Source organism: Bufo bufo, chromosome 6, assembly GCF_905171765.1.
Source record: "Bufo bufo chromosome 6, aBufBuf1.1, whole genome shotgun sequence".
In the NCBI taxonomy this organism is placed as follows: Eukaryota; Metazoa; Chordata; class Amphibia; order Anura; family Bufonidae; genus Bufo; species Bufo bufo.
In genome coordinates this window covers 45777426-45789545 of record NC_053394.1, presented here as the reverse complement: position 1 = coordinate 45789545, position 12120 = coordinate 45777426, and the positions used below count along the sequence as shown (strand labels likewise).

General features: G+C 43.1%; 1 long non-coding RNA gene across 1 annotated transcript; it reads left to right on the top strand.

The window, feature by feature from the left end:
• The first annotated feature begins 5602 nt into the window (after positions 1 to 5602).
• On the top strand, positions 5603 to 10370 carry LOC121004366. Its single transcript, XR_005779699.1, has 3 exons — positions 5603 to 5618; positions 6366 to 6372; positions 10264 to 10370. It is a non-coding gene; the product is annotated as an uncharacterized LOC121004366 (long non-coding RNA).
• Positions 10371 to 12120: the final 1750 nt, after the last annotated feature.

Here is a 12120-nt window from a genome sequence, read left to right as displayed (position 1 = left end):
GTTGCTATAACAGCCTGGGAGCTTGTGAAGGCTCTCAGACCTGTTATAATAAGCTGTAAGGGCTCATGCACACTAACATTCCATGTTTTGCGGTCCGAAAATTGTAGATCCGCAAAACACAGATGCCGCAATTTGCGGAACGGAATGGGCGGCCCATTATAGAAATGCCTATTCTTGTCCGCAAAATAGACAAGAATAGGACATGATCTATCATTTTTGCAGGGCCACGGAACGAAACAACGGAAGTGGGCAACAAACGCACTGCTGTCCGCATCTTTTGCAGCCCCATTGAAGTGAATGGGTACGCATCCGAGCTGCAAAAAATGCGGAACCAAACCACGTTTGTGTGAATGCACCCCAAGCCTGTAAAATTCCATAGACTGCAATAGTATTCTTATGCAATCTATTGTACAAGTGATCTGTAGAGAACCTAATCAAGTCTCCTAAGGGGACTCAAAATGACAGTAAAAAAAATGTAAAAAGTTTTAAAAAATATGTAAATAACAAAAAAAAGAATTGAAAATTAATCACCCTCTTTCCAAATTTTCCATATAAAAATAAACAATAATGAAACAATAATAAAAAAGTATAAACATATTTTTCTAGCAGGTGAATGCCATAAAAGAGAAAATAAAAATCCACCAATTTTTGTTCACCTTGCCCCTCCCAAAAAAATTCTTAAAAAGTCTTATGTACCCCAAAATGGTACCAATCAAAACTTCAGTTTTGATTGGTACCATTTTGGGGTACATAAGGCTTTTTGGGGTGAGCTTCAAAAAACAAGCCCACACACACCTCTGCAGATGGTATTTATATAATTGGTATTGCCAGTAAGTTTGTCATGTCATTTTAATCCATACTGAATGCCATAAAAACAAAACCTGAAAAACCATGGCAGAATTGTTATTTTTTTATTTTTTTTACCAATTTTTTTTTTCTAGTTTTCAATACAAGAGGGGGTCATTTATTAACCTGAAATACACCTTTAGGCCTCCTGCACATGAACGTATTTTTTAACGTCCCGCAAAACGTGGTTCCGTTGTTCCGTGATCCGTGACCGTTTTTGATTCCGTTGTGCTTCCGTGTGTCCGTGTTCCCGTTTTTTTTGCGGCCCGCCAGAATTTATTTTCCTGGTGAAAAAATTTGTATTTTAAGAACTCCGCCCAGGATGCTGGTATAAATGAGGGTCACCTGAGTATGCATTTGTGGCCATTTTCTGTAGTCTTCACAGAGTACAGAGATTCATTTGGCTGCTTCTCTTTGCTGTATTACCATGTCTGATTCAGAGGAAGAGTTCTTACTGCATTGGCTTGTTTCCTGGCAATGTGGTCCGCGCAGTCCTTTATTGCCTGAGGAACCGAGTAGAAGGCGACGATTTTGGGTCCATCCGTTAGTTTCCCAACGGTACCGGAAAGGACATTTTCATTCCCTCTACCAAGATCTGCGCCTGCATCCTGCGAAGTTCTATTCCTTCTGTCGGATGACAGTGCCTACATTTGATTGCTTGCTGTCGTCTCTACGTACTGTCCTTACCTTCATGGACACCAATATGAGGCGCAGCATTTCTCCTGAGGAAAGGCTTATCGTCACGTTGAGGTAAGCAGTATAGTACTTTTATAGTTAAAACAGTAATGTGCGGTGCTTCTGTCAGGAGGAACATGTGCTAGAAAATGGCTGCTGTTAGACATGTGCTCATGTTTCCCGAAGTAACGTTTCTTTACCCTTTTTGGTTTTTTAATTCATTCGGTTGGTGTTGTTTTTTTGTCCCCTTAATCCCTGGCACCTAACATCCCAGTATTGTTTATTTTTAACTTGCTTTTGTGCAAGTTTAAAACTTTAGTTCAGTTCCCGGCCTCCAGACAATCCATGAATCCCCTGCACTCGCCATTAGTTTGTTTCAAAAGTTGGTGGATTTAGTCAGTCAGCCATGTTACTGCAGTCTGTAACCTGCCTGTCTGAGTGTTTTTATTTTTATTTTTCTGGGATTACTGGCGAGTGCAGGGGATTATTGTTGGTTTGGAAAAAAGTTGGACCCTCGGTCAGGATGTCTATCTGCGTGCACCACCCTGTTAGAAGGCTGTATACCGGTCTGTACCCTATTTCGTAGGATTGTGCTGGTCCCAACCCCTGCGATTTCCATCAAACGTCCTCATCATGGCTAATGTTGTCAATATTTCGAACGTGCACAACACTCTCAGCATTTTAAAGGGGCTAACCTCAGATGATGTAACTTAGTTGTGTTAGTACTGCCCACACCCCAATAGCTGGTAGTGTCTCGGGCATATACACCTTTATTTTTGTGACAGTTTAATCAACCGAGGACATAGGGCAGTGTTGTGGAGACGTTATCAGACAGAGTTGGCAATGTTGTATCCAGTTCCGTAGCTTTATTTACAAAATGGCAACCCAGCAATTTGACAAGAATACGGTACGAGAATATAGTTTGTTGGAATTGCATTTTAGCATTTTGCACGAATTTGTGCCTTCAATCCAGTGCTGCCAGTAGATTTCATAGTGTGCCCTGTGCTGATGAATGCTTGGCAAACTCATGGGTGTATATTTATAAACCATAGTCGCTTCAATGGCTGTGGGTGCCCACAGAGTGGGCCTTGAGTGCCGCCTCTGGCACCCGTCCCATAGGTGCCACACCCTTAGACATAGGGTGCTTTCAAGCATGGAGTGTATACCACATTATACTTGAATGTTGAATCTGTTCTTCCCTTAGATTTTTGGTTGACTGTTTGTCTTTTTTTTTTCTCTACAGATTCCTTGCAACTGGGAACTCTTTTGCATCCCTGCATTTTGAGTTTCTTTTAGGAACCTCGACGATCTCGAGTATTGTACGACACACTTGCCATGTCATCTGGCAGCAACTCTGAGAGACGGTGATGCCGCAGCCCAAGGTGGACGATTGGTTTCGGATCGCTGAGGGCTTCCAAAATTCTGCGCAGTTTCCAAACTGCATCGGGGCAATGGATGGCAAGCACATCCGTGTAAAGAAACCGCCACAATCAGGGAGCCGTTTCTTCAATTATAAACAGTATTTTTCGGTAGTGCTGATGGCAGTTGCTGACAGTAACTACCGGTTTATAATGGTTGATATCGGGGCCTACGGAAGCACTGCGGATGCTCGCATCTTTAGTGCTTCTAGAATGGGTGAGCGGCTTCGTGCCAACCAGCTTGCCCTGCCAGAGTCCAGAAGACTGCCCGGATATGCAGGTCCGCCGGCTCCATTTGTCATCGTGGCGGATGAAGGGTTTGCATTGACTCCACATGTTATGCGGCCCTTTCCAAAGCGTGGTTTGGATGTCAGGAGGCGTATTTACAACTACCGGTTGACTCGTGCCCGTCGGTATGTTGAGTGCGCTTTCGGGATACTCTCTAGCAAGTGGAGGGTGTTTTTGTCATCCATACAGATGGCTCCGGATAATGCTACCCTGGTGATTAAAGCATGTGTTGTTCTACACAACTTCACCAGAATTCACGAGGCTTCCTCTTCTGTTGACATGGAAGAGCTTCCTACGTCTTCAGATTTGGGTTTGGAAAGGACCCTGCATAGACGACCTGGGACTGCAGGCATTGCAGTACGGGAACTCTATGCAGACTACTTTTCAAGCTCCGAGGGGTCCGTGCCATGGCAGAGGGACGCTATTCGTGGCAGTTTTTAAAATCTTCTGGGCTCTTTAGTTTTTTTTTATTTTCTAGATAGAATACTAGAAATTTATTGTGGTAGTTGAGTGTAGGGACTCGCAAGATAATGAGGACCCTTGACGTGGGCTTGCGGGCTGAGATTTTTTGGACAACCCTAATTTAAATTGGCAGATAAAGTAATATAAAAGATGATTTGGTTAAAATGTAATTTGACTTAATCATCTTCTTTTTGTTTGGAACGTTCCAAAAAATTTTCTAATACCTCATCATGACAGTATGCAAAAATAAACATGTTGATCATCTAAATAAAGTGTGGCTTTGTCAGTTACAGTGTGTGTGGTTTTTGATACAATTAGAAATTTGTCATGGAAATGTTCGGTGGAGTGTGCGAAATAAAAACCAGTCGCCTACTTTTTTGCATAAACAACATTTATGATGAATATTGTTAGTACCGTAATCCAAAGGTAAACAATGGGACAAACATTAAGGTAAAACCATATAAAGAGCAAAAACGACAAAAAAGATTACAAATTAAGAAGGTCCTGAGTGAAGGAACCCGGTGTAAAGGAGGACCGTGGCCTTACATGGGCCTGTGGAGGTGCCACAGAAGCGAAACTGCCCGGGTAAAGGGGCTGACCCACTTGTTGCATTGGGCCCTGGTGTGGTCCATACTGGGGTTGAGGGTGATAAGAAGGCCCTTGAAATGTTTGGGCCGCTCCCTCAAAGGCTCCTGCCCTTTGCTGCTGGCCAGCATTTTCTATTTCCACTTTCATGGCATTAATCTTTGCCAGAATGTCCCCATGGTTGGGGAGTGCAAACATCTTTATTACGACCGCTAATGAAGCAAGGCACTCATGATGCTCCAAAGGAGTGATGTGCTTCATTAGCGGCCCTAAGCCCCGGATTATTTTTTCCTCCACACCATCACTCCTCCTCTGGGCAAGAAACTCGATGAGCCGGGCGTTAATCAGTTCCCGACTCTCTTGCCCAGAGGTAGAGGGAGGGACTTGTCGGCGACGTCTTGGCTGTGGCTGTCCAATCCGGGGTGGACTGGCCAGTGGTAGGGGGGCCTCGGCCAGTGTGGAGTCTTCTGGTTCCTCAGCCGGCGTTGGAGCAGGACTTCTTTGGGGGGAGAAAACCGCAGGGGTTTCACTCCCCGACGTGTCCGAATCTGGGGACGGATCCAGACTGTCCACAGTACTGTATTTGAAATAAAAACAATAAACCATTATCTAATTTGATTGTAACATTTTTAAAAATACATCAAGTATATTATTGAAATAAAACAGCTGTGTGAATTAAATATATATACGGAGTGGCAGCCTACATCATAGATTTGCTTTTACACAAAGAATAACAGCTTCTATGTGAAAATGGGAAATCACATTTTGATTGCATTTAAAAACTATTGATGGGATAAGTCTTGGAAAGGCAGAATGTTACTGTAATGGCAAAACAGTGTTTGCTGTTTGGAGCTGTCCAGCCCCAAAAGAGGATTCCTCATTCAAGGACCAAAACCAGTGCTGAAATTCAGTCCTGGTCGCCTGTATGTGGCCCGCTACCACCATCCAAAGTTACACGTTGTAATTTGTACGTAGTATAACAACATCCAATGAGAAACAACATGTACCAGGACACACTTGACCAGGGTGAGAGTAGTAGTTTGATTCCTGCTGGTCAAGCGTAGTTTGAACTACATTATTAACCTTTTTCATAGGAGCTGGTTTGGGCCATTTTATATGACCAATGTAAGTAATCCATGAAGGGGTTTGGTGCACTAACATTTAAGGTATATAACTAACATAGGAAATCCCTATAGGGAAACCATTTCTTAAACATGCCAAAGTTAGATAATAGGTCTCAATGGTCCAAATCTCACGTTGCCCCAACATTTACATCCAAAAAACACTAGTCAGGGCTCCCATTAAAACGTGTGGGTTTCGGAAAGCTTTTCAAACTATTGCTGTGTGACATGGAGCCGCAAAACCCAATGATCTACAGTATGAGAAAAAAATGCGTGCAGTGCACAAGTGTCATCTCCATTCTCTTTTCTGGTTTGAATTGCAAATATCTATGTTCCACGAGGGACAATAAATTGCTTCGACACGTCCAAAACAGAGAGGGGAGGCGACATCTGCACACTACACGTGTCGTCTCATCATACACAGCTCAAAAGCGGTGGCCCCTGGTTTGACTCCACCACAAAAATGAGGTTGCCATCCAACACCAGGCATGTCCAAACTGTTGCCCACCAGTTGCTGGCCAACTACAACTCCATGCAGGACTGGGTAGCTTCTAGCTATTCGGCCATGCTGGGAGTTTCAGTTGGAAAAGAGCTGAATGTAGTCAGTTAGGACATGGCTGCCCTACCTAAAGAATAGGTCTTCTATACAAGAACACCACTGTATCCATTAGTTTATTGGCCACTTTTGCAAGTCCAAATTGAAAGGTAAGTGAGAAAATTGTAAACATTTTAAAGAATACATTAATAATACTTACGGCCTCAATTCCATTACTGGCCGCAGAAACTGCAACTGGGCAGTATAAATGTAGGGCCGTTTCCGGGAGGTTCCCTCACCACTCCGGCCTTTGTTGGCCATCTCCCGCCGGAATTGGTCCCGGCAACTCGCCCAGCGTGTTTTGGTTTGTTTGACTGTTTGGAAATGACATAATACACATTTGTGAGCTCCAAAAAGTAGAAAGGGGAAAAAAAGATGTCGGGTTGAAAAGCCATGTACAGGCCATTATGCCCAACGAGTCTGGACCACCAAATAAATACTATTGTCACCTCAGGGAAATTAAAACTACATCTTTTGGCCACACAGGGGGCAAGGACAGGCCAACTACATTACTATCACTTACCTAATTGGGCCCGGACTCGGCTATCCGCTTTGGACCATTCGCTTCGGCGCATGGTCAGTGCCACTTGCTCCCACGAAGCATCCTTTTTTATGCGGTCACTGTATGCATCTTGCCTGCTATCCCATAGCTCGGGCCTCTCCTGTACCAGGGTTATTAGTTTGTCCACATTCCATCGTGGCATGGTGGATGAAATTTTTAGCTGAAGAAATGCCACCCTCACCACACACAAGCTGTTTACCACAGATTGCTAGAAATTAGCATATCCTGTGACCTTCAACTTCCTGATTTATTTATTTTTTTCAATTTATTGCCACAAGTTTTGCCAGACAATTTGGCCATGCCAGAAGATGAAATAAAACGGGCGCGGACGCGGCCGCGGATGTCAAACGGGTGTGCAATCGCGTTTTTCACGGCCCCATTGACTTGAATGGGGCCGCGAACCGTTAGCCGTGAAAAAAATAGGACAGGTTATATTTTTTGACGGCCTGGAAAGACGGGTCACGGGCGCGGGTGACAAAACGGTGCAGTAGCCGAGTTTTCAACGGACCCATTGAAAGTCAATAGGACCGCAGAAAAACACGTTCAACGGGCCAACGGCCACGGGTGCACACAACGGTCGTGTGCAGGAGGCCATATTAGGAATATTTCAGGCAGAGACTTTTGCACTAAGCGATTTTAATCTATGCTCTAAAAATGTCTGACCATCTGGCAACTTCCTAGAATCCAACATTGGGACTATTTTGACCAGATTAACTGAAATTCTTAAGCATTATTTAATTTTCATTATATTGCAGTAACATCACAGTTATCCTTGTTAATGGCCAAAAACAAATCTCAAATAGTTTGTTTTGCCCCCAAGCACCCCAGACCTGGAAAAACAGCGCACCGGAGCACCGAGTCCATACTATAATCTCTAGGGCTGGGCCTGTTATCAGGACTGGTTTTACAGAGTGGCATACCAGGTAATTGCCTAGGGCCCCTAGCGGCTCCCGAGCAGTATTATGAGGGCACTAGATAGAGGTATTATTTAGATAATCTACAGATTTGTTATGTAGGAATTTTATAGCGAAAATAAATTGTCTAAATATGTTCAGAGGAAGGGGCTCTACTTGGATTTTGACACATTTTCTACAAAACCAGGCCTATTGCTATTCATTGCAGAACCTTCGTATTTCTGCTGAAATTATTTCTGTGGCATCAAAGATTTCAGTCAGTTCAGTTATGCATCATGAGAATCCACATATACCTATGCAAAGAAACATACTTAAAAATCTCGGCAATACAGAACATTCTCTAGTAATGATCCCATGGGAAGACATTTTATACACACACAAGGCACTAAGGCAGGGCAGCTAAAATTCTGACAATGTAAAACCCTTGGGCTCCAGTTGTTTGTTTGAACGTCATATTGTTGATATTCTTTTAATCTGTCTGACTGGCGGAGAAAGGATGCGGGAACAAAGAACATGGAAATTGTTTGAAGTGGAAGAGAAAAAAACTGAGATACAAAATATAGGACAAAAATGTATTTTACTGGATTTAGTTTTTTAAGCTACTAATAAATTCCAACCACATACGTATATAATAATCCCGAGCAGTGCATTATTATGCTAGTGATAGGAGTTCTTTTAAGCAACATCTGCAATAAAAACCATACCAGCAGAGATTAGGGAATCCTCTAAACAAATGAGACTCATGACAAATTTCACAAAAATTGTTCTTCCAAATAAATCCAAAAAGTTGGCGATTCAATTCAAATAAATTGTGCAAAACAGCGCCTTCCATTTTACATTTTTTAAAGTCGCCACAGTGAGGGAAAGATGAAGACAGAATATCACCTGACCCCTGATTGAATCACAAGGTTTTATCATTAGGGATAAGATAGGGGCAGTGATTGTACTGTGCGTCATGAGGATGAGAAGCTACAGCTGGAGGAGGACCAGGCGGAGGAGGAGTTGGTGGTGCTGGAGGACGAATCTGATGATGGTGATGATGATGACAACACTGGCCATGACCAATACAGTGGAAGCGGAGGCTTAAAAAATTGGGTCCTCGGGCATGCTGTCGAGCAAGGCAAGCTGCATGCTTGGTTGCTTACACACTGACAAGTGTATCATTTGCATCAAGCAAAGTGATGACTACAGTTGAGCTAATCGAATCCAAAAAAGTGGAAATTGATCCGAATTTCAGGATAAATTCGATTAGCTGCGAAGCCGAATTTCTTTGTGATTGTGTGGCCGGCCCCCGCTATCTTGATTGAATATCTCAGTCAAAATCCCGTGCGTGGGGACATTTGATGCAAGATTTCGCACCAGATCTTCGAGCAAGATGGCCGTGAGCAAATGGAGGCAGTATGATTTATTTTATTTTTTTGTTAATTTGACACAGTTTTTACTCTCAGATTCCGCTATCATGTATGAGCGTGGCATCTGAGGTGTACAATGATGGGGAGCGCTATTGCAGCTCCCTGTCATTGCACCCACTACTTACAAAAAAATGCAAAATTTGGAAAATTCGGCGAAGCAGCCGAATCAAATTTTGGAGAAATTCGCTCATCTGTAGTGATGACTACTGGATAGTCATGCCATTGGACCCTTGCTTTCAAAGAAAAATGGGTGAAACTTTGTCTGATACCAAAACTTTTTCTGAGCAGACACCTGCCTCCCGTGTGTCTGACCAGGAGGCTTTTTTGCATAATATTCTGCCAATAGTCACAGCCAAAATCCCTTTTGTCAACCTACCTTTAAAGGGCAGAGACAGAGAGAGAAAAAAAATTTAAAAGTAAAAAAAAGAGAGAGAGAAAGACAAGAGAGAGAAAATATGAGTTCTAGGAGACCCTCGACTTCCATACATCAATTGGAGCATTTTTGATTTGGGAAGAATCAATCTGTACCCTAACATACCAACTTTATTAGGGGGTTGTATACGATTACTGTTGTTGATGAGTACAATATAGCCAATTTCAACTGACCATGGTTGAGATGCAATATCAGACACAATCTATAGATAGTAGTGTTGCTAGTCCTGGGAAAAAAAGCTGACATTTTTTCTAATCTCATGCAGGGAATGTTCACTTTTTAACACTATGCAATTTTTTGATCCAAGCACTGACCACGAGCATCCTATTGTTGCCCCATTACCTAACAATTATTTGGCAATGGGACACCATGACATTTCTCTGATGCATAAGCATTCAATAGCGGTATTCGCAACAATAGGAATATGCTCAATCCACCCTTTACTGCCATAGTATTGTGCATAAAAGCATTCATTTTAGAAAATGTAAAAAACCTTGCCTAGGTAGCACTGATTATGTTAACATAAGTCCATAGTTGCCTTCTTCTCCATGCATTCTTTCTTTGTAACCTATTTTGTGTTGTTTTTTTGCACAATACTTTGCCAGTAATCGGTGGATTCAGGATATATTGATTGGTGTGAATACAGCTATTGAATGCTTGTGTCACTTAACAAGAGGTAGAACCTGGTGCTGTGTTCCTGACGTCAGCCACCGATATTTGTGAGTTTTGAGATTTCTCTGATGCATCTCACCACTAGAGGTCTGAAATGGTCAATGTGGATCTATGCATATGGACTACATAGATACTTTAATTTTACTCCAGTGCCCTCTTCTTTATTAGAAATGTGGAGGACAATTAGTTAATTTACATGGTTAAGACTATTTTTGTGAAAGGTCAGATTATCAGGATTTCCAGAATTTTTCTGTACAATGAGTTAATCTTGGCACAAAAGTATAAAAGTTCCGTAGGCGGCGCTCACCTGGTCAGTCTTGCGATGGAAGCACGGACTGTGCTTGGAAGGGGCACCAGTTGCAAACTATATGAAAATAAGACGGGATGTCCAGCTTCCAAAAAATATGTTGTTCTTTATTCCAAAAATGACACAGGATAAAAACAATCCAACACGGCAAGTAGGTCTACATGTTTCGGATGCTCTAATACTGATCCTTATTCAGTATTAGAGCATCTGAAACATGTAGACCTGCTTGCCGTGTTAGATTGTTTTTATCCTGTGTCATTTTTGGAATAAAGAACAAAGTCTTTTTTGGAAGCTGGAAATCCTGTCTTATTTTCAATGAGTTAATCTTGTACAGTGTGCAGTGGTGGGGTGAGTGAGTGGGTGGGAGTATTAGTACTCACAGTTCTGATGGTCCCTGGGCTCATGCAGTGATGTGAAAGGGCGCACCTCCCGAGGAGAGGTCATCAGTATTTAAGTCTCGGAAAACCCCTTTAAGCATTCAGACATGAGGCGTAAAACTTCTTGTAAAACAATACAACAGAAAGGGCAGACCCTAAATGGCAGGATAAGTTGTACATCTTTTTTGAACAGGTTTCCAGTCTATACTTCCCCTGTGAGATGTGGGCAATGTACTCATACATATGGCCAATCTGCAGTGTGTATCCATGTACTGGAAGAAAACTCCTGAACACAGAGCAATGGAGACTTAGTGGTCCTCTTACGACAGCAGATCGCCAATGGCTTTGACTCTACACTTCCTTTCTTCATCTGGCCTGCTTCTCCAGTAGATAAAAGTCTTTTTAGCCTTGCCCTGGATGGCATCTAGGTCCAGGATAGGCTAAGCTGTCAGCTCTTACATTTTGCATCTGTTCTCACTGTTCTCTCAGACTAGAATGACCTTGTCTTAACTGATTGATTAGACTGATTGAATAGAACAGGGGTGGCCAACCCGCGTCTCGCGAGCCGCATGCGGTTCCTTACAACTTCATTTGCGGCTCCTCCTCTCTGCAACGCTCTGTCTACATAGGCGGCTCGCAGATTCGCAGGGGAGCGTTCCAGCTAATCAGTGGCGGATTATAATAGTCGGCAGCCACGGGCCTGTAGTCTTTATGAGGCCCAATGCCTCCCCAAACGCCCCTCATTGGTTTGGTGTCACAAAGTGTAAAGCGCAGCACTGCCGAGAGTTGCAGTGCCACGCTAATAAGTACTCACAGCAGTCCTACAGTGATAACATCCTGACGCTTGAGGACATTCTGCGCGGGACTTAATCAGCACCGCCTCCTTGCTGTCATAAAGTACAGGAGCAAGAAGAGAAGACCGAGGCTGCGGGAGGTGGCTTTAAGGGTGAGCACATTGCTCACTGTACTGAACGCTCGCTGGGCAACTTCTGCAACCACAAGCTTGCATGTCATCAGTGCTGCCTAAGGGCTGCAGCTTGAAGTGTTAGCTATGTGAGGGGCAATGTGCGGCTGGTAGATAACCCAGTCACAGTGGTTGGGAGGGACATTTTGACAGTCAGCCATATTTGTATTTCTGCAGTTACATAACGACTTTGTAACCTATTAAGAAACAGCATGGCCAAAGGAAGAAAATTCTCTCTGGTATGCTCACCTGTTGGCCATGTAGTTTCTTGGGATGAGCAATTGGAGATGAGCAAACTTCTGTTTTCAAGTTCGGCATACAAGGTTCAGGTAAGAATTCCATTACAGATTCCGTTACCAGCGGAATCCATCACTAAATTCTTAGATAACCTAAACCTTGTACGCCGAACTTGTAAACAGAAGTTTGCTTAACACTAGTGGCAATGCAAAATGGCCACAAAATTCACTGTTTATGACTGTAATTGCCTCC